The sequence below is a fragment of the Cinclus cinclus genome, unplaced genomic scaffold, assembly GCF_963662255.1.
Source record: "Cinclus cinclus unplaced genomic scaffold, bCinCin1.1 SCAFFOLD_36, whole genome shotgun sequence".
Lineage (NCBI taxonomy): Eukaryota > Metazoa > Chordata > Aves > Passeriformes > Cinclidae > Cinclus > Cinclus cinclus.
In genome coordinates, this window is record NW_026912055.1 from 1823833 (window position 1) to 1844994 (window position 21162).

Consider the following 21162-nt stretch of genomic DNA (forward strand, 5'->3'; position numbering starts at 1 on the left):
GGTTTGGAGAAAGAGGCAGCTTTGGTCTGGGAGAAATCCTCGACCATCTTGAATTTTTGTGTGCAAATTCCCCGGTCAGGCCACCGGCAAGATGGCTTTGTAAGGTGGCAATTTTCACAGGAAGGAAAAGTCCTGCGCCCACTTTCCAGATGTCATTTTGGAGGGCACGTTTGGCACTCAAATGCCAGCCAGGTTTGGAGAAAGGGGCAGCTTTGGTCTGGGAGAAATCCTCAACCATCTGGAATTTTTGTGTGTAAAATCCCTGGTCAGGCCACAGGCAAGTTGGCTCTGTAAGGTGGCACATATGCACCGGAAAAAAAAGTCAAGACCCAACTTGGCAGATGTCATTTTGGAGGGCACGTTTGGCACTCAAATGGCAGCCAGGTTTGGAGAAAGGGGCAGCTTTGGTCTGGGAGAAATCCTCGACCATCTGGAATTTTTGTGTGTAAAATCCCTGGTCAGGCCACAGGCAAGTTGGCTCTGTATGGTGGCAATTTTCACAGGAAGGAAAAGTCCAGCGCCCACTTGGCAGATGTCATTTTGGAGGGCACATTTGGCACTCAAATGGCAGCCAGGTTTGGAGAAAGGGGCAGCTTTGGTCTGGGAGAAATCCTCGACCATCTGGAATTTTTGTGTGTAAAATCCCCCGTCAGGCCACAGGCAAGTTGGCTCTGTAAGGTGGCACTTTTGCACAGGAAGAAAAAGTCCAGAGGCCACTTGGCAGATGTCATTTTGGAGGGCACATTTGGCACTCAATTGGCAGCCAGGTTTGGAGAAAGGGGCAGCTTTGGTCTGGGAGAAATCCTCGACCATCTGGAATTATTGTGTGTAAAATCCCCGGTCTGGTCACAGGCAAGTTGGCTCTGTAAGGTGGCAATTTTCACAGGAAGGAAAAGTCCAGAGCCCACTTGGCAGATGTCATGTTGGAGGGCACGTTTGCACTCAAATGGCAGCCAGGTTTGGAGAAAAGGGCAGCTTTGGTCTGGGAGAAATCCTCGACCATCTGGAATTTTTGTGTGTAAAATCCCTGGTCAGGTCACAGGCAAGTTGGATCTGTATGGTGGCACTTTTGCACAGGAAGAAAAAGTCAAGACCCAACTTGGCAGATGTCATTTTGGAGGGCACGTTTGGCACTCAAATGGCAGCCAGGTTTGGAGAAAGGGGCAGCTTTGGTCTGGGAGAAATCCTTGACCATCTGGAATTTTTGTGTGTAAAATCCCTGGTCAGGTCACAGGCAAGTTGGATCTGTATGGTGGCACTTTTGCACAGGAAGAAAAAGTCAAGACCCAACTTGCCAGATGTAATTTTGGAGGGCACGTTTGGCACTCAAATGGCAGCCAGGTTTGGAGAAAGGGGCAGCTTTGGTCTGGGAGAAATCCTCGACCATCTGGAATTTTTGTGTGTAAAATCCCCGGTCAGGCCACAGTCAAGTTGGCTCTGTAAGGTGGCACTTTTGCACAGGAAGAAGAAGTCAAACCCAGCTTGGCAGATGTCATTTTGGAGGGCATGTTTGGCACTCAAATGGCAGCCAGGTTTGGAGAAAGGGGCAGCTTTGGTCTGGGAGAAATCCTCAACCATCTGGAATTTTTGTGTGTGCAATCCCCCGTCAGGCCACAGGCAAGGTGTCTCTGTAAGGTGGCACTTTTGCACAGGAAGACAAAGTCAAGACCCAACTTGGCAGATGTCATTTTGGAGGGCACGTTTGGCACTCAAATGGCAGCCAGATTTGGAGAAAGGGGCAGCTTTGGTCCGGGAGAAATCCTCGACCATCTGAAATTTTTGTGTGTGTAATCCCCGGTCAGGTCACAGGCAAGTTGGCTCTGTATGTTGGCAATTTTCTCAGGAAGGAAAAGTCCAGCGCCCACTTGCCAGATGTAATTTTGGAGGGGACGTTTGGCACTCAATTGGCAGCCAGGTTTGGAGAAAGGGGCAGCTTTGGTCTGGGAGAAATCCTGGACCATCTGGAATTTTTGTGTGTAAAATCCATGGTCAGGTCACAGGCAAGTTGGATCTGTATGGTGGCACTTTTGCACAGGAATAGAAAGTCAAGACCCAACTTGCCAGATGTCATTTTGGAGGGGACGTTTGGCACTCCAATGGCAGCCAGGTTTGGAGAAAGGGGCAGCTTTGGTCTGGGAGAAATCCTCGACCATCTGGAATTTTTGTGTGTAAAATCCCCGGTCAGGCCACATGCAAGTTGGCTCTGTAAGGTGGCACTTTTGCGCAGGAAGAAAAAGTCCAGAGGCCACTTGGCAGATGTCATTTTGGAGGGCACATTTGGCACTCAAATGGCAGCCAGGTTTGGAGAAAGGGGCAGCTTTGGTCAGGGAGAAATCCTCGACCATCTGGAATTTTTGTGTGTAAAATCCCTGGTCAGGCCACAGGCAAGTTGGCTCTGTAAGGTGGCAATTTTCACAGGAAGGAAAAGTCCAGCGCCCACTTGGCAGATGTCATGTTGGAGGGCACGTTTGCACTCAAATGGCAGCCAGGTTTGGAGAAAAGGGCAGCTTTGGTCTGGGAGAAATCCTCGACCATCTGGAATTTTTGTGTGTAAAATCCCCCGTCAGGCCACAGGCAAGTTGGCTCTGTAAGGTGGCACTTTTGCACAGGAAGAAAAAGTCCAGAGGCCACTTGGCAGATGTCATTTTGGAGGGCACATTTGGCACTCAAATGGCAGCCAGGTTTGGAGAAAGGGGCAGCTTTGGTCTGGGAGAAATCCTCGACCATCTGGAATTATTGTGTGTAAAATCCCCGGTCTGGTCACAGGCAAGTTGGATCTGTAAGGTGGCAATTTTCACAGGAAGGAAAAGTCCAGAGCCCACTTGGCAGATGTCATTTTGGAGGGCACGTTTGCACTCAAATGGCAGCCAGGTTTGGAGAAAAGGGCAGCTTTGGTCTGGGAGAAATCCTCGACCATCTGGAATTTTTGTGTGTAAAATCCCTGGTCAGGTCACAGGCAAGTTGGATCTGTATGGTGGCACTTTTGCACAGGAAGAAAAAGTCAAGACCCAACTTGGCAGATGTCATTTTGGAGGGCACGTTTGGCACTCAAATGGCAGCCAGGTTTGGAGAAAGGGGCAGCTTTGGTCTGGGAGAAATCCTTGACCATCTGGAATTTTTGTGTGTAAAATCCATGGTCAGGTCACAGGCAAGTTGGATCTGTATGGTGGCACTTTTGCACAGGAAGAAAAAGTCAAGACCCAACTTGCCAGATGTCATTTTGGAGGGCACGTTTGGCACTCAAATGGCAGCCAGGTTTGGAGAAAGGGGCAGCTTTGGTCTGGGAGAAATCCTCGACCATCTGGAATTTTTGTGTGTAAAATCCCCGGTCAGGCCACAGTCAAGTTGGCTCTGTAAGGTGGCACTTTTGCACAGGAAGAAGAAGTCAAACCCAGCTTGGCAGATGTCATTTTGGAGGGCATGTTTGGCACTCAAATGGCAGCCAGGTTTGGAGAAAGGGGCAGCTTTGGTCTGGGAGAAATCCTTGACCATCTGGAATTTTTGTGTGTAAAATCCCCGGTCAGGTCACAGGCAAGTTGGCTCTGTAAGGTGGCAATTTTCACATGAATGAAAAGTCAAGACCCATCTTGCCAGATGTCATTTTGGAGGGCACGTTTGGCACTCCAATGGCAGCCAGGTTTGGAGAAAGGGGCAGCTTTGGTCTGGGAGAAATCCTCAACCATCTGGAATTTTTGTGTGTGCAATCCCCCGTCAGGCCACAGGCAAGGTGTCTCTGTAAGGTGGCACTTTTGCACAGGAAGACAAAGTCAAGACCCAACTTGGCAGATGTCATTTTGGAGGGCACGTTTGGCACTCAAAAGGCAGCCAGGTTTGGAGAAAGGGGCAGCTTTGGTCTGGGAGAAATCCTCGACCATCTGGAATTTTTGTCTGTAAAATCCCTGGTCAGGCCACCGGCAAGTTGGCTCTGTAAGGTGGCAATTTTCACAGGAAGGAAAAGTCCAGCGCCCACTTGGCAGATGTCATTTTGGAGGGCACATTTGGCACTCAAATGGCAGCCAGGTTTGGAGAAAGAGGCATCTTTGGTCTGGGAGAAATCCTCGACAATCTGGAATTTTTGTGTGTGAAATCCCTGGTCAGGCCACAGGCAAGTTGGATCTGTAAGGTGGCACTTTTGCACAGGAAGAAAAAGTCCAGAGCCCACTTGGCAGATGTCATTTTGGAGGGCGCGTTTGGCACTCCAATGGCAGCCAGGTTTGGAGAAAGGGGCAGCTTTGGTCTGGGAGAAATCCTCGACCATCTGGAATTTTTGTGTGTAAAATCTCCGGTCATGGCACAGGCAAGTTGGCTCTGTAAGGTGGCACTTTTGCACAGGAAGACACAGACCCAACATGCCAGATGTCATTTTGGAGGGCACGTTTGGCACTCAAATGGCAGCCAGGTTTGGAGAAAGTGGCAGCTTTGGTCTGGGAGAAATCCTCGACCATCTGGAATTTTTGTGTGTAAAATCCCCGGTCAGGTCACAGGCAAGTTGGCTCTGTAAGGTGGCAATTTTCACAGGAAGGAAAAGTCCAGAGCCCACTTGGCAGATGTCATTTTGGAGGGCACGTTTGGCACTCCAATGGCAGCCAGGTTTGGAGAAAGGGGCAGCTTTGGTCTGGGAGAAATCCTTGACCATCTGGAATTTTTGTGTGTAAAATCCCTGGTCAGGCCACAGGCAAGTTGGCTCTGTAAGGTGGCACTTTTGCACAGGAACACAAAGTCAAGACCCAACTTGCCAGATGTCATTTTGGAGGGCACGTTTGGCACTCCAATGGCAGCCAGGTTTGGAGAAAGGGGCAGCTTTGGTCTGGGAGAAATCCTCGACCATCTGGAATTTTTGTGTGTAAAATCCCCGGTCAGGTCACAGGCAAGTTGGCTCTATAAGGTGGCAATTTTCACAGGAAGGAAAAGTCCAGCGCCCACTTGGCAGATGTCATTTTGGAGGGCACGTTTGGCACTCTAATGGCAGCCAGGTTTGGAGAAAGGGGCAGCTTTGGTCTGGGAGAAATCCTCGACCATCTGGAATTTTTGTGTGTAAAATCCCTGGTCAGGTCAGAGGCAAGTTGGCTCTGTAAGGTGGGAATTTGCACAGGAAGGAAAAGTCCAGCGCCCACTTGGCAGATGTCATTTTGGAGGGCACGTTTGGCAGTCAAATGGCACCCAGGTTTGGAGAAAGGGGCAGCTTTGGTCTGGGAGAAATCCTCGACCATCTGGAATTTTTGTGTGTCAAATCCCTGGTCAGGCCACAGGGAAGTTGGCTCTGTAAGGTGGCACTTTTGGACAGGAAGAAAAAGTCAAGACCCAACTTGGCAGATGTCATTTTGGAGGGCACGTTTGGCACTCCAATGGCAGCCAGGTTTGGAGAAAGGGGCAGCTTTGGTCTGGGAGAAATCCTCGACCATCTGGAATTTTTGTGTGTAAAATCCCCGGTCAGGCCACAGGCAAATTGGCCCTGTTAAGGTGGCAATTTTCACAGGAAGAAAAATTCCAACGCCCACTTGGCAGATGTCATTTTGGAGGGCACGTTTGGCACTCGAATGGCAGCCAGGTTTGGAGAAAGGGGCAGCTTTGCTCTGGGAGAAATCCTCGACCATCTGGAATTTTTGTAGTGTAAAATCCCTGGTCAGGCCACAGGCAAGTTGTCTCTGTAAGGTGGCACTTTTGCAGAGGAAGACAAAGTCAAGACCCAACTTGGCAGATGTCATTTTGGAGGGCACGTTTGGCACTCCAATGGCAGCCAGGTTTGGAGAAAGGGGCAGCTTTGGTCTGGGAGAAATCCTCGACCATCTGGAATTTTTGTGTGTAAAATCCCCGGTCCGGCCACAAGCAAGTTGGCTCTGTAAGGTGGCACTTTTGCACAGGAAGACAAAGTCCAGCGCCCAATTGCCAGATGTCATTTTGGAGGGCACGTTTGGCACTCAAATGGCAGCCAGATTTGGAGGAACGGGCAGCTTTGGTCTGGGAGAAATCCTCGACCATCTGGAATTTTTGTGTGTAAAATCCCTGGACAAGCCACAGGCAAGTAGTCTCTATAAGCTCGCACTTTTGCACAGGAATAGAAAGTCAAGACCCAACTTGCCAGATGTCATTTTGGAGGGCACGTTTGGCACTCAAATGGCAGCCAGGTTTGGAGAAAGGGGCAGCTTTGGTCTGGGAGAAATCCTCGACCATCTGGAATTTTTGTGTGTAAAATCCCTGGTCAGGCCACAAGCAAGTTCTCTCTGTAAGGTGGCACTTTTGCACAGGAAGAAAAAATCCAGAGCCCACTTGGCAGATGTCATTTTGGAGGGCACGTTTGGCACTCAAATGGCAGCCAGGTTTGGAGAAAGAGGCAGCTTTGGTCTGGGAGAAATCCTCGACCATCTGGAATTTTTGTGTGCAAATTCCCCGGTCAGGCCACCGGCAAGATGGCTTTGTAAGGTGGCAATTTTCACAGGAAGGAAAAGTCCAGCGCCCACTTGCCAGATGTCATTTTGGAGGGCACGTTTGGCACTCACATGGCAGCCAGGTTTGGAGGAACGGGCAGCTTTGGTCTGGGAGAAATCCTCGACCATCTGGAATTTTTGTGTGTGAAATCCCCGGTCCGGCCACAGGCAAGTTGGCTCTGTAAGGTGGCACTTTTGCACAGGAACAAAAAGTCCAGCGCCCACTTGGCAGATGTCATTTTGGAGGGCACGTTTGGCAGTCAAATGGCAGCCAGGTGTGGAGAAAGAGGCAGCTTTGGTCTGGGAGAAATCCTCAACCATCTGGAATTTTTTGTGTGTAAAATCCCCCGTCCGGCCACAAGGAAGTTGGCTCTGTAAGGTGGCACTTTTGCACAGGAAGACAAAGGCCAGAGCCCACTTGGCAGATGTCATTTTGGAGGGCACGTTTGGCACTCAAATGGCAGCCAGGTTTGGAGAAAGGGGCAGTTTTGTTCTGGGAGAAATCCTTGACCATCTGGAATTTTTGTGTGTAAAATCCCCAGTCAGGGCACAGGCAAGTTGGCTCTGTAAGGTGGCACTTTTGCACAGGATGACAAAGTCAAGACCCAACATGCCAGATGTCATTTTGGAGGGCACGTTTGGCACTCAAATGGCAGCCAGGTTTGGAGGAACGGGCAGCTTTGGTGTGGGAGAAATCCTCCACCATCTGGAATTTTTGTGTGTAATGTCCCCGATCAGGGCACAGGCAAGTTGGCTCTGTGAGGTGGCACTTTTGGACAGGAAGACAAAGTCAAGACCCAACTTGCCAGATGTCATTTTGGAGGGCACGTTTAGCACTCCAATGGCAGCCAGGTTTGGAGAAAGGGGCAGCTTTGGTCTGGGAGAAATCCTCGACCATCTGGAATTTTTGTGTGTAAAATCCCCGGTCAGGCCACAGGCAAATTGGCCCTGTTAAGGTGGCAATTTTCACAGGAAGAAAAATTCCAGCGCCCACTTGGCAGATGTCATTTTGGAGGGCACGTTTGGCACTCCAATGGCAGCCAGGTTTGGAGAAAGGGGCAGCTTTGGTCTGGGAGAAATCCTCGACCATCTGGAATTTTTGTAGTGTAAAATCCCTGGTCAGGCCACAGGCAAGTTGTCTCGGTAAGGTGGCACTTTTGCAGAGGAAGACAAAGTCAAGACCCAACTTGGTAGATATCATTTTGGAGGGCACGTTTGGCACTCCAATGGCAGCCAGGTTTGGAGAAAGGGGCAGCTTTGGTCTGGGAGAAATCCTCGACCATCTGGAATTTTTGTGTGTAAAATCCCCGGTCCGGCCACAAGCAAGTTGGCTCTGTAAGGTGGCACTTTTGCACAGGAAGACAAAGTCCAGCGCCCAATTGCCAGATGTCATTTTGGAGGGCACGTTTGGCACTCAAATGGCAGCCAGGTTTGGAGAAAGAGGCAGCTTTGGTCTGGGAGAAATCCTCGACCATCTGGAATTTTTGTGTGTAAATTCCCCGGTCAGGCCACCGGCAAGATGGCTTTGTAAGGTGGCAATTTTCACAGGAAGGAAAAGTCCAGCGCCCACTTGCCAGATGTCATTTTGGAGGGCACGTTTGGCACTCACATGGCAGCCAGGTTTGGAGGAACGGGCAGCTTTGGTCTGGGAGAAATCCTCGACCATCTGGAATTTTTGTGTGTAAAATCCCCGGTCAGGTCACAGGCAAGTTGGATCTGTAAGGTGGCAAATTTCACAGGAAGGAAAAGTCCAGCGCCCACTTGGCAGATGTCATTTTGGAGGGCACGTTTGGCAGTCAAATGGCAGCCAGGTGTGGAGAAAGAGGCATCTTTGGTCTGGGAGAAATCCTCGACCATCTGGAATTTTTGTGTGTAAAATCCATGGTCAGGTCACAGGCAAGTTGGATCTGTATGGTGGCACTTTTGCACAGGAAGAAAAAGTCAAGACCCAACTTGCCAGATGTAATTTTGGAGGGCACGTTTGGCACTCAAATGGCAGCCAGGTTTGGAGAAAGGGGCAGCTTTGGTCTGGGAGAAATCCTCGACCATCTGGAATTTTTGTGTGTAAAATCCCCGGTCAGGCCACAGGCAAGTTGGCTCTATAAGGTGGCAATTTTCACAGGAAGGAAAAGTCCAGCGCCCACTTGGCAGATGTCATTTTGGAGGGCACGTTTGGCACTCTAATGGCAGCCAGGTTTGGAGAAAGGGGCAGCTTTGGTCTGGGAGAAATCCTCGACCATCTGGAATTTTTGTGTGTAAAATCCCTGGTCAGGTCAGAGGCAAGTTGGCTCTGTAAGGTGGGAATTTGCACAGGAAGGAAAAGTCCAGCGCCCACTTGGCAGATGTCATTTTGGAGGGCACGTTTGGCAGTCAAATGGCAGCCAGGTTTGGAGAAAGGGGCAGCTTTGGTCTGGGAGAAATCCTCGACCATCTGGAATTTTTGTGTGTCAAATCCCTGGTCAGGCCACAGGGAAGTTGGCTCTGTAAGGTGGCAATTTGCACAGGAAGGAAAAGTCCAGCTCCCACTTGGCAGATGTCATTTTGGAGGGCACGTTTGGCACTCCAATGGCAGCCAGGTTTGGAGAAAGGGGCAGCTTTGGTCTGGGAGAAATCCTCGACCATCTGGAATTTTTGTGTGTAAAGTCCCCGATCAGGGCGCAGGCACTTTGTCTCTGTAAGGTGGCACTTTTGCAAAGGAAGAAAAAGTCAAGACCCAAATTGCTAGATGTCATTTTGGAGGGCACGTTTGGCACTCACATGGCAGCCAGGTTTGGAGAAAGGGGCAGCTTTGGTCTGGGAGAAATCCTCGACCATCTGGAATTTTTGTGTGTAATATCCCTGGACAAGCCACAGGCAAGTTGTCTCTGTAAGGTGGCACTTTTGCACAGGAAGACAAAGTCCAGAGCCCACTTGGCAGATGTCATTTTGGAGGGCGCGTTTGGCACTCCAATGGCAGCCAGGTTTGGAGAAAGGGGCAGCTTTGGTCTGGGAGAAATCCTCGACCATCTGGAATTTTTGTGTGCAATATCCCTGGACAAGCCACAGGCAAGTTGGACCTGTAAGGTGGCACTTTTACACAGGAAGATAAACTCAAGACCCAACTTGCGAGATGTCATTTTGGAGGGCACGTTTGGCACTCCAATGGCAGCCAGGTTTGGAGAAAGGGGCAGCTTTGGTCTGGGAGAAATCCTCGACCATCTGGAATTTTTGTGTGTAAAGTCCCCGATCAGGGCACAGGCAAGTTATCTCTGTAAGGTGGCACTTTTGGACAGGAAGACAAAGTCAAGACCCAAATTGCCAGATGTCATTTTGGAGGGCACGTTTGACACTCAAATGGCAGCCAGGTGTGGAGAAAGAGGCAGCTTTGGTCTGGGAGAAATCCTCGACCATCTGGAATTTTTGTATGTGAAATCCCCGGTCCGGCCACAGGCAAGTTGGCTCTGTAAGGTGGCACTTTTGCACAGGAACAAAAAGTCCAGCGCCCACTTGGCAGATGTCATTTTGGAGGGCACGTTTGGCACTCAAATGGCAGCCAGGTTTGGAGAAAGGGGCAGCTTTGGTCTGGGAGAAATCCTCGACCATCTGGAATTTTTGTGTGTGAAATCCCTGGTCAGGCCACAGGCAAGTTGGATCTGTAAGGTGGCACTTTTGCACAGGAAGACACAGACCCAACATGCCAGATGTCATTTTGGAGGGCACGTTTGGCACTCAAATGGCAGCCAGGTTTGGAGAAAGGGGCAGTTTTGGTCTGGGAGAAATCCTCAACCATCTGGAATTTTTTGTGTGTAAAATCCCCGGTCCGGCCACCAGCAAGTTGGCTCTGTAAGGTGGCACTTTTGCACAGGAAGACAAAGGCCAGAGCCCACTTGGCAGATGTCATTTTGGAGGGCACGTTTGGCACTCAAATGGCAGCCAGGTTTGGAGAAAGGGGCAGTTTTGTTCTGGGAGAAATCCTTGACCATCTGGAATTTTTGTGTGTAAAATCCCCAGTCAGGGCACAGGCAAGTTGGCTCTGTAAGGTGGCACTTTTGCACAGGATGACAAAGTCAAGACCCAACATGCCAGATGTCATTTTGGAGGGCACGTTTGGCACTCAAATGGCAGCCAGGTTTGGAGGAACGGGCAGCTTTGGTGTGGGAGAAATCCTCCACCATCTGGAATTTTTGTGTGTAATGTCCCCGATCAGGGCACAGGCAAGTTGTCTCTGTAAGGTGGCACTTTTGCACAGGAAGAAAAAGTCAACACCCAAATTGCTAGATGTCATTTTGGAGGGCACGTTTGGCACTCCAATGGCAGCCAGGTTTGGAGAAGGGGGCAGCTTTGGTGTGGGAGAAATCCTCGACCATCTGGAATTTTTGTGTGTCAAATCCCTGGTCAGGCCACAGGGAAGTTGGCTCTGTAAGGTGGCACTTTTGGACAGGAAGAAAAAGTCAAGACCCAACTTGGCAGATGTCATTTTGGAGGGCACGTTTGGCACTCAAATGGCAGCCAGGTTTGGAGAAAGGGGCAGCTTTGGTCTGGGAGAAATCCTCGACCATCTGGAATTTTTGTGTGTAAAATCCCCGGTCAGGCCACAGGCAAATTGGCCCTGTTAAGGTGGCAATTTTCACAGGAAGAAAAATTCCAGCGCCCACTTGGCAGATGTCATTTTGGAGGGCACGTTTGGCACTCGAATGGCAGCCAGGTTTGGAGAAAGGGGCAGCTTTGCTCTGGGAGAAATCCTCGACCATCTGGAATTTTTGTAGTGTAAAATCCCTGGTCAGGCCACAGGCAAGTTGTCTCTGTAAGGTGGCACTTTTGCAGAGGAAGACAAAGTCAAGACCCAACTTGGCAGATGTCATTTTGGAGGGCACGTTTGGCACTCCAATGGCAGCCAGGTTTGGAGAAAGGGGCAGCTTTGGTCTGGGAGAAATCCTCGACCATCTGGAATTTTTGTGTGTAAAATCCCCGGTCCGGCCACAAGCAAGTTGGCTCTGTAAGGTGGCACTTTTGCACAGGATGACAAACTCCAGCGCCCAATTGCCAGATGTCATTTTGGAGGGCACGTTTGGCACTCAAATGGCAGCCAGATTTGGAGGAACGGGCAGCTTTGGTCTGGGAGAAATCCTCGACCATCTGGAATTTTTGTGTGTAAAATCCCTGGACAAGCCACAGGCAAGTAGTCTCTATAAGCTCGCACTTTTGCACAGGAATAGAAAGTCAAGACCCAACTTGCCAGATGTCATTTTGGAGGGCACGTTTGGCACTCAAATGGCAGCCAGGTTTGGAGAAAGGGGCAGCTTTGGTCTGGGAGAAATCCTCGACCATCTGGAATTTTTGTGTGTAAAATCCCTGGTCAGGCCACAAGCAAGTTCTCTCTGTAAGGTGGCACTTTTGCACAGGAAGAAAAAATCCAGAGCCCACTTGGCAGATGTCATTTTGGAGGGCACGTTTGGCACTCAAATGGCAGCCAGGTTTGGAGAAAGAGGCAGCTTTGTTCTGGGAGAAATCCTCGACCATCTGGAATTTTTGTGTGCAATATCCCTGGACAAGCCACAGGCAAGTTGGACCTGTAAGGTGGCACTTTTACACAGGAAGATAAACTCAAGACCCAACTTGCGAGATGTCATTTTGGAGGGCACGTTTGGCACTCCAATGGCAGCCAGGTTTGGAGAAAGGGGCAGCTTTGGTCTGGGAGAAATCCTCGACCATCTGGAATTTTTGTGTGTAAAGTCCCCGATCAGGGCACAGGCAAGTTATCTCTGTAAGGTGGCACTTTTGGACAGGAAGACAAAGTCAAGACCCAAATTGCCAGATGTCATTTTGGAGGGCACGTTTGACACTCAAATGGCAGCCAGGTGTGGAGAAAGAGGCAGCTTTGGTCTGGGAGAAATCCTCGACCATCTGGAATTTTTGTATGTGAAATCCCCGGTCCGGCCACAGGCAAGTTGGCTCTGTAAGGTGGCACTTTTGCACAGGAACAAAAAGTCCAGCGCCCACTTGGCAGATGTCATTTTGGAGGGCACGTTTGGCACTCAAATGGCAGCCAGGTTTGGAGAAAGGGGCAGCTTTGGTCTGGGAGAAATCCTCGACCATCTGGAATTTTTGTGTGTGAAATCCCTGGTCAGGCCACAGGCAAGTTGGATCTGTAAGGTGGCACTTTTGCACAGGAAGACACAGACCCAACATGCCAGATGTCATTTTGGAGGGCACGTTTGGCACTCAAATGGCAGCCAGGTTTGGAGAAAGGGGCAGTTTTGTTCTGGGAGAAATCCTTGACCATCTGGAATTTTTGTGTGTAAAATCCCCAGTCAGGGCACAGGCAAGTTGGCTCTGTAAGGTGGCACTTTTGCACAGGATGACAAAGTCAAGACCCAACATGCCAGATGTCATTTTGGAGGGCACGTTTGGCACTCAAATGGCAGCCAGGTTTGGAGGAACGGGCAGCTTTGGTGTGGGAGAAATCCTCCACCATCTGGAATTTTTGTGTGTAATGTCCCCGATCAGGGCACAGGCAAGTTGTCTCTGTAAGGTGGCACTTTTGCACAGGAAGAAAAAGTCAACACCCAAATTGCTAGATGTCATTTTGGAGGGCACGTTTGGCACTCCAATGGCAGCCAGGTTTGGAGAAGGGGGCAGCTTTGGTGTGGGAGAAATCCTCGACCATCTGGAATTTTTGTGTGTCAAATCCCTGGTCAGGCCACAGGGAAGTTGGCTCTGTAAGGTGGCACTTTTGGACAGGAAGAAAAAGTCAAGACCCAACTTGGCAGATGTCATTTTGGAGGGCACGTTTGGCACTCAAATGGCAGCCAGGTTTGGAGAAAGGGGCAGCTTTGGTCTGGGAGAAATCCTCGACCATCTGGAATTTTTGTGTGTAAAATCCCCGGTCAGGCCACAGGCAAATTGGCCCTGTTAAGTTGGCAATTTTCACAGGAAGAAAAATTCCAGCGCCCACTTGGCAGATGTCATTTTGGAGGGCACGTTTGGCACTCGAATGGCAGCCAGGTTTGGAGAAAGGGGCAGCTTTGCTCTGGGAGAAATCCTCGACCATCTGGAATTTTTGTAGTGTAAAATCCCTGGTCAGGCCACAGGCAAGTTGTCTCTGTAAGGTGGCACTTTTGCAGAGGAAGACAAAGTCAAGACCCAACTTGGCAGATGTCATTTTGGAGGGCACGTTTGGCACTCCAATGGCAGCCAGGTTTGGAGAAAGGGGCAGCTTTGGTCTGGGAGAAATCCTCGACCATCTGGAATTTTTGTGTGTAAAATCCCCGGTCAGGCCACAGGCAAGTTGGCTCTGTAAGGTGGCAATTTGCACAGGAAGAAAAAGTCGAGAGCCCACTTGGCAGCTGTCATTTTGGAGGGCACGTTTGGCACTCAAATGGCAGCCAGGTTTGGAGAAAGGGGCATATTTGGTCTGGGAGAAATCCTCGACCATCTGGAATTTTTGTGTCTAAAATCCCTGGTCAGGCCACAGGCAAGTTGGCTCTGTATGGTGGCGCTTTTGCGCAGGAAGACGAAGTCAAGACCCAACTTGGCAGATGTCATTTTGGAGGGCACGTTTGGCACTCAAATGGCAGCCAGGTTTGGAGAAAGGGGCAGATTAGGTCAGGGAGAAATCCTCAACCATCTGGAATTTTTGTGTGTAAAATCCCTGGTCAGGCCACAGGCAAATTGGCTGTGCATGGTGGCAGTTTTGCGCAGGAAGACGAAGTGAAGACCCAAATTGGCAGATGTCATTTTGGTGGCCACGTTTGGCACTCAAATGGCAGCCAGGTTTGGAGAAAGGGGCAGCTTTGGTCTGGGAGAAATCCTCGACCATCTGGAATTTTTGTGTGTAAAATCCCCGGTCAGGCCTCAGGCAAGATGGCTCTGTAAGGTGGCACTTTTGCACAGGAAGACAAAGTCAAGACCCAACTTGGCAGATGTCATTTTGGTGGGCACGTTTGGCACTCCAATGGCAGCCAGGTTTGGAGAAAGGGGCAGCTTTGGTGTGGGAGAAATCCTCGACCATCTGGAATTTTTGTGTGTGAAATCCCTGGTCAGGCCACAGGCAAGTTGGCTCTGTTAAGGTGGCAATTTTCACAGGAAGCAGAAGTCCAGCGCCCACTTGGCAGATGTCATTTTGGAGGGCATGTTTGGCACTCAGATGGTTGCCAGGTTTGGAGAAAGGGGCAGCTTTGGTCTGGGAGAAATCCTCGACCATGTGGAAATTTGGGAGGTGAAATCCTGGTCAGGCCACAGGCAAGTTGGCTCTGTAAGGTGGCAATTTGCACAGGAAGACAAAGTCCAGAGCCGACTTGGCAGATGTAATTTTGGAGGGCACGTTTGGCACTCAAATGGCAGCCAGGTTTGGAGAAAGGGGCATCTTTGGTCTGGGAGAAATCCTCGACCATCTGGAATTTTTGTGTGTAAAATCCCCGGTCAGGCCACAGGCAAGTTGGCTCTGTAAGGTGGCAATTTGCACAGGAAGAAAAAGTCGAGCGCCCACTTGGCAGCTGTCATTTTGGAGGGCACGTTTGGCACTCAAATGGCAGCCAGGTTTGGAGAAAGGGGCATCTTTGGTCTGGGAGAAATCCTCGACCATCTGGAATTTTTGTGTGTGTAAAATCCCCGGTCAGGCCACAGGCAAGTTGGCTCTGTAAGGTGGCACTTTTGCACAGAAAGACAAAGTCAAGACTCAACTTGGCAGATGTTATTTTGACGGGCACGTTTGGCACTCAAATGGCAACCAGGTTTGGAGAAAGGGGCAGCTTTGGTCTGGGAGAAATCCTCGACCATCTGGAATTTTTGTGTGTAAAATCCCCGGTCAGGTCACAGGCAAGTTGGCTCTGTAAGTGGCAATTTTCACAGGAAGGAAAAGTCCAGCGCCCACTTGCCAGATGTCATTTTGGAGGGCACGTTTGGCACTCAAATGGCAGCCAGGTTTGGAGAAAGGGGCAGCTTTGGTCTGGGAGAAATCCTTGACCATCTAAAATTTTTGTGTGTAAAATCCCTGGACAAGCCACAAACAAGTTGTTTCTGTAAGGTGGCACTTTTGCACAGGAAGACAAAGTCCAGAGCCCACTTGGCAGATGTCATTTTAGAGTGCACGTTTGGCACTCCAATGGCAGCCAGGTTTGGAGAAAGGGGCAGCTTTGGTCTGGGAGAAATCCTCGACCATCTGGAATTTTTGTGTGTAAAATCCCTGGTCAGGCCACAGGCAAGTTGGCTCTGTAAGGTGACATTTTTGCACCGGAAGAAAAAGTAAAGACCCAACTTGCCAGATGTAATTTTGGAGGGCACGTTTGGCACTCAAATGGCAGCCAGGTTTGGAGAAAGGGGCATCTTGGGTGTGGGAGAAATCCTCGGCCATCTGGAATTTTTGTGTGTAAAATCCCCGGTCAGGTCACAGGCAAGTTGTCTCTGTAAGGTGGCAATTTGCACGGGAAGGAAAAGTCCAGCGCCCACTTGCCAGATGTCATTTTGGAGGGCACATTTGGCACTCAAATGGCAGCCAGGTTTGGAGAAAGGGGCATCTTTGGTGTGGGAGAAATCCTCGACCATCTGGAATTTTTGTGTGTGTAATCCCTGGTCAGGCCACAGGCAAGTTGGCTCTGTAAGGTGGCACTTTTGCGCAGGAAGACTAAGTGAAAACCCAACTTGCCAGATGTCATTTTGGAGGGCACGTTTGGCACTCAAATGGCAGCCAGGTTTGGAGAAAGGGGCATCTTTGGTGTGGGAGAAATACTCGACCATCTGGAATTTTTGTGTGTGTAATCCCCGGTCAGGCCACAGGCAAGATGGCTATGTATGGTGGCACTTTTGCACAGGAAGACAAAGTCAAGACCCAACTTGGCAGATGTTATTTTGACGGGCACGTTTGGCACTCAAATGGCAGCCAGGTTTGGAGAAAGGGGCAGCTTTGGTCTGGGAGAAATCCTCGACCATCTGGAATTTTTGTGTGTAAAATCCCTGGTCAGGCCACAGGCAAGTTGGCTCTGTAAGGTGGCACTTTTGCACAGGAAGAAAAAGTCAAGACCCATCTTGCCAGATGTCATTTTGGAGGGCACGTTTGGCACTCAAATGGCAGCCAGGTTTGGAGAAAGGGGCATCTTTGGTGTGGGAGAAATCCTCGACCATCTGGAATTTTTGTGTGTAAAATCCCTGGTCAGGCCACAGGCAAGTTGGCTCTGTAAGGTGGCACTTTTGCACAGGAAGACAAAGTCAAGACCCAACCTGGCAGATGTCATTTTGGAGGGCACGTTTGGCACTCAAATGGCAGCCTGGTTTGGAGAAAGAGGCATCTTTGGTCTGGGAGAAATCCTCGACCATCTGGAATTTTTGTGTGTAAAATCCCCGGTCAGGCCACAGGCAAGTTGGCTCTGTAAGGTGGCACTTTTGCACAGGAAGACAAAGTCAAGACCCAACTTGGCAGATGTCATTTTGGAGGGCACGTTTGGCACTCAAATGGCAGCCAGGTTTGGAGAAAGGGGCAGCTTTGGTCTAGGAGAAATCCTCGACCATCTGGAATTTTTGTGTGTGAAATCCCCGGTCAGGCCACAGGCAAGTTGGCTCTGTAAGGTGGCACTTTTGCACAGGAAGAAAAAGTCAAGACCCATCTTGTCTGATGTCATTTTGGAGGGCACGTTTGGCACTCCAATGGCAGCCAGGTTTGGAGAAAGGGGCATCTTTGGTCTGGGAGAAATCCTCGACCATCTGGAATTTTTGTGTGTGTAATCCCCGGTCAGGCCACAGGCAAGTTGGCTCTGTAAGGTGGCACTTTTGCACAGGAAGACAAAGTCAAGACTCAACTTGGCAGATGTTATTTTGACGGGCACGTTTGGCACTCAAATGGCAGCCAGGTTTGGAGAAAGGGGCAGCTTTGGTCTGGGAGAAATCCTCGACCATCTGGAATTTTTGTGTGTAAAATCCCTGGTCAGGCCACAGGCAAGTTGGCTCTGTAAGGTGGCACTTTTGCACAGGAAGACAAAGTCAAGACTCAACTTGGCAGATGTTATTTTGACGGGCACGTTTGGCACTCAAATGGCAGCCAGGTTTGGAGAAAGGGGCAGCTTTGGTCTGGGAGAAATCCTCGACCATCTGGAATTTTTGTGTGTAAAATCCCTGGTCAGGCCACAGGCAAGTTGGCTCTGTAAGGTGGCACTTTTTCACAGGAAGAAAAAGTCGAGACCCACCTTGCCAGATGTCATTTTGGAGGGCACGTTTGGCACTCAAATGGCAGCCAGGTTTGGAGAAAGGGGCATCTTTGGTGTGGGAGAAATCGTCGACCATCTGGAATTTTTGTGTGTAAAATCCCCGGTCAGGTGACGGGCAAGTTGGATCTGTAATGTGGCAATTTTCACAGGAAGGAAAAGTCCAGTGCCCACTTGGCAGATGTCATTTTGGAGGGCACATTTGGCACTCAAATGGCAGCCAGGTTTGGAGAAAGGGGCATCTTTGGTCTGGGAGAAATCCTCGACCATCTGGAATTTTTGTGTGTGTAATCCCCGGTCAGGCCACAGGCAAGTTGGCTCTGTAAGGTGGCACTTTTGCACAGGAAGACAAAGTCAAGTCCCATCTTGTAAGATGTCATTTTGGAGGGCACGTTTGGCACTCAAATGGCAGCCAGGTTTGGAGAAAGGGGCATCTTTGGTGTGGGAAAAATCCTCGACCATCTGGAATTTTTGTGTGTAAAATCCCTGGTCAGGCCACAGGCAAGTTGGCTCTGTAAGGTGGCACTTTTGCACAGGAAGAAAAAGTCAAGACCCATCTTGCCAGATGTCATTTTGGAGGGCACGTTTGGCACTCAAATGGCAGCCAGGTTTGGAGAAAGGGGCATCTTTGGTGTGGGAAAAATCCTCGACCATCTGGAATTTTTGTGTGTAAAATCCCTGGTCAGGCCACAGGCAAGTTGGCTCTGTAAGGTGGCACTTTTGCACAGGAAGACAAAGTCAAGACTCTACTTGGCAGATGTTATTTTGACGGGCACGTTTGGCACTCCAATGGCAGCCAGGTTTGGAGAAAGGGGCAGCTTTGGTCTGGGAGAAATCCTCGACCATCTGGAATTTTTGTGTGTAAAATCCCCGGTCAGGCCACAGGCAAGTTGGCTCTGTAAGATGGCACTTTTGCCCAGGAAGAAAAAGTCCAGAGCCCACTTGGCAGATGTCATTTTGGAGGGCACGTTTGGCACTCAAATGGCAGCCAGGTTTGGAGAAAGGGGCATCTTTGGTCTGGGAGAAATCCTCGACCATCTGGAATTTTTGTGTGTAAAATCCCCGGTCAGGCCACAGGCAAGTTGGCTCTGTAAGGTGGCACTTTTGCACAGGAAGACAAAGTCAAGACCCAACCTGGCAGATGTCATTTTGGAGGGCACGTTTGGCACTCAAATGGCAGCCAGGTTTGGAGAAAGAGGCATCTTTGGTCTGGGAGAAATCCTCGACCATCTGGAATTTTTGTGTGTGAAATCCCCGGTCAGGCCACAGGCAAGTTGGCTCTGTAAGGTGGCATTTTTGCACAGGAAGAAAAAGTCAAGACCCATCTTGTCTGATGTCATTTTGGAGGGCACGTTTGGCACTCAAATGGCAGCCAGGTTTGGAGAAAGGGGCAGCTTTGGTCTGGGAGAAATCCTCGACCATCTGGAATTTTTGTGTGTGAAATCCCCGGTCAGGCCACAGGCAAGTTGGCTCTGTAAGGTGGCACTTTTGCACAGGAAGAAAAAGTCCAGCGCCCATCTTGGCAGATGTCATTTTGGAGGGCACGTTTGGCACTCAAATGGCAGCCAGGTTTGGAGAAAGGGGCAGATTAGGTCTGGGAGAAATCCTCAACCATCTGGAATTTTTGTGTGTAAAATCCCTGGTCAGGCCACAGGCAAGTTGGCTCTGTAAGGTGGCACTTTTGCGCAGGAAGACGAAGTGAAGACCCAACTTGGCAGATGTCATTTTTGTGGCCACGTTTGGCACTCAAATGGCAGCCAGGTTTGGAGAAATGGGCATCTTTGGTCTGGGAGAAATCCTCGACCATCTGGAATTTTTGTGTGTGAAATCCCTGGTCAGGCCACAGGCAAGTTGGCTCTGTTAAGGTGGCAATTTTCACAGGAAGCAGAAGTCCACCGCCCACTTGGCTGATGTCATTTTAGATGGCACGTTTGGCACTCAAATGGCAGCCAGGTTTGGAGAAAGAGGCAGCTTTGGTCTGGGAGAAATCCTCGACCATCTGGAATTTTTGTGTGTAAAATCCCCGGTCAGGCCACAGGCAAGTTGGCCCTGTAATGTGGCGCTTTTGCACAGGAAGACAAAGTCAAGACCCAACTTGGCAGATGTAATTTTGGAGGGCACGTTTGGCTCTCCAATGTCAGCCAGGTTTGGAGAAAGGGGCAGCTTTGGTCTGGGAGAAATCCTCGACCATCTGGAATTTTTGTGTGTAAAATCCCCGGTCAGGCCACCGGCAAGTTGGCTCTGTAAGGTGGCAATTTTCACAGGCAGGAAAAGTCCAGCGCCCACTTGGCAGATGTCATTTTGGAGGGCATGTTTGGCATTCAGATGGTTGCCAGGTTTGGAGAAAGGGGCAGCTTTGGTCTGGGAGAAATCCTCGACCATCTGAAATTTTTGTGTGTAAAATCCCTGGTCAGGCCACAGGAAAGGTGGCTCTGTATGGTGGCGCTTTTGCGCAGGAAGACGAAGTGAAGACCCAACTTGGCAGATGTCATTTTGGAGGGCACGTTTGGCACTCAAATGGCAGCCAGGTTTGGAGAAAGGGGCAGATTAGGTCTGGGAGAAATCCTCGACCCTCTGGAATTTTTGTGTGTAAAATCCCCGGTCAGGCCACAGGCAAGTTGGCTCTGTAAGGTGGCACTTTTGCACAGAAAGACAAAGTCAAGACCCAACTTGGCAGATGTCATTTTGGAGGGCACGTTTGGCACTCCAATGGCAGCCAGGGTTGGAGAAGGGGGCAGCTTTGGTCTGGGAGAAATCCTCGACCATCTGGAATTTTTGTGTGTGAAATCCCCGGTCAGGCCACAGGCAAGTTGGCTCTGTAAGGTGGCACTTTTGCACAGGAAAACAACGTCCAGATCCGACTTGGCAGATGTCATTTTGGAGGGCACGTTTGGCACTCAAATGGCAGCCAGGTTTGGAGAAAGGGGCAGCTTTGGTCTGGGAGAAATCCTCGACCATCTGGAATTTTTGTGTGTAAAATCCCTGGTCAGGCCACAGGCAAGTTGGCTCTGTAAGGTGGCACTTTTGCACTGGAAGGAAAAAGTCCAGAGCCCACTTGGCAGATGTCATTTTGGAGGGCACGTTTGGCACTCAAATGGCAGCCAGGTTTGGAGAAAGGGGCAGCTTTGGTCTGGGAGAAATCCTCGACCATCTGGAATTTTTGTGTGTGAAATCCCTGGTCAGGCCACCGCCAAGTAGGCTCTGTAAGGTGGCACTTTTGCACAGGAAGGAAAAAGTCCAGAGCCCACTTGGCAGATGTCATTTTGGAGGGCACGTTTGGCACTCAAATGGCAGCCAGGTTTGGAGAAAGGGGCATCTTTGGTCTGGGAGAAATACTCGACCATCTGGAATTTTTGTGTGTAAAATCCCCGGTCAGGCCACAGGCAAGTTGGCTCTGTAAGGTGGCGCTTTTGCACAGGAAGACAAAGTCAAGACCCAACTTGGCAGATGTAATTTTGGAGGGCACGTTTGGCACTCAAATGGCAGCCAGGTTTGGAGAAAGGGGCAGCTTTGGTGTGGGAGAAATCCTCGACCATCTGTAATTTTTGTGTGTAAAATCCCCGGTC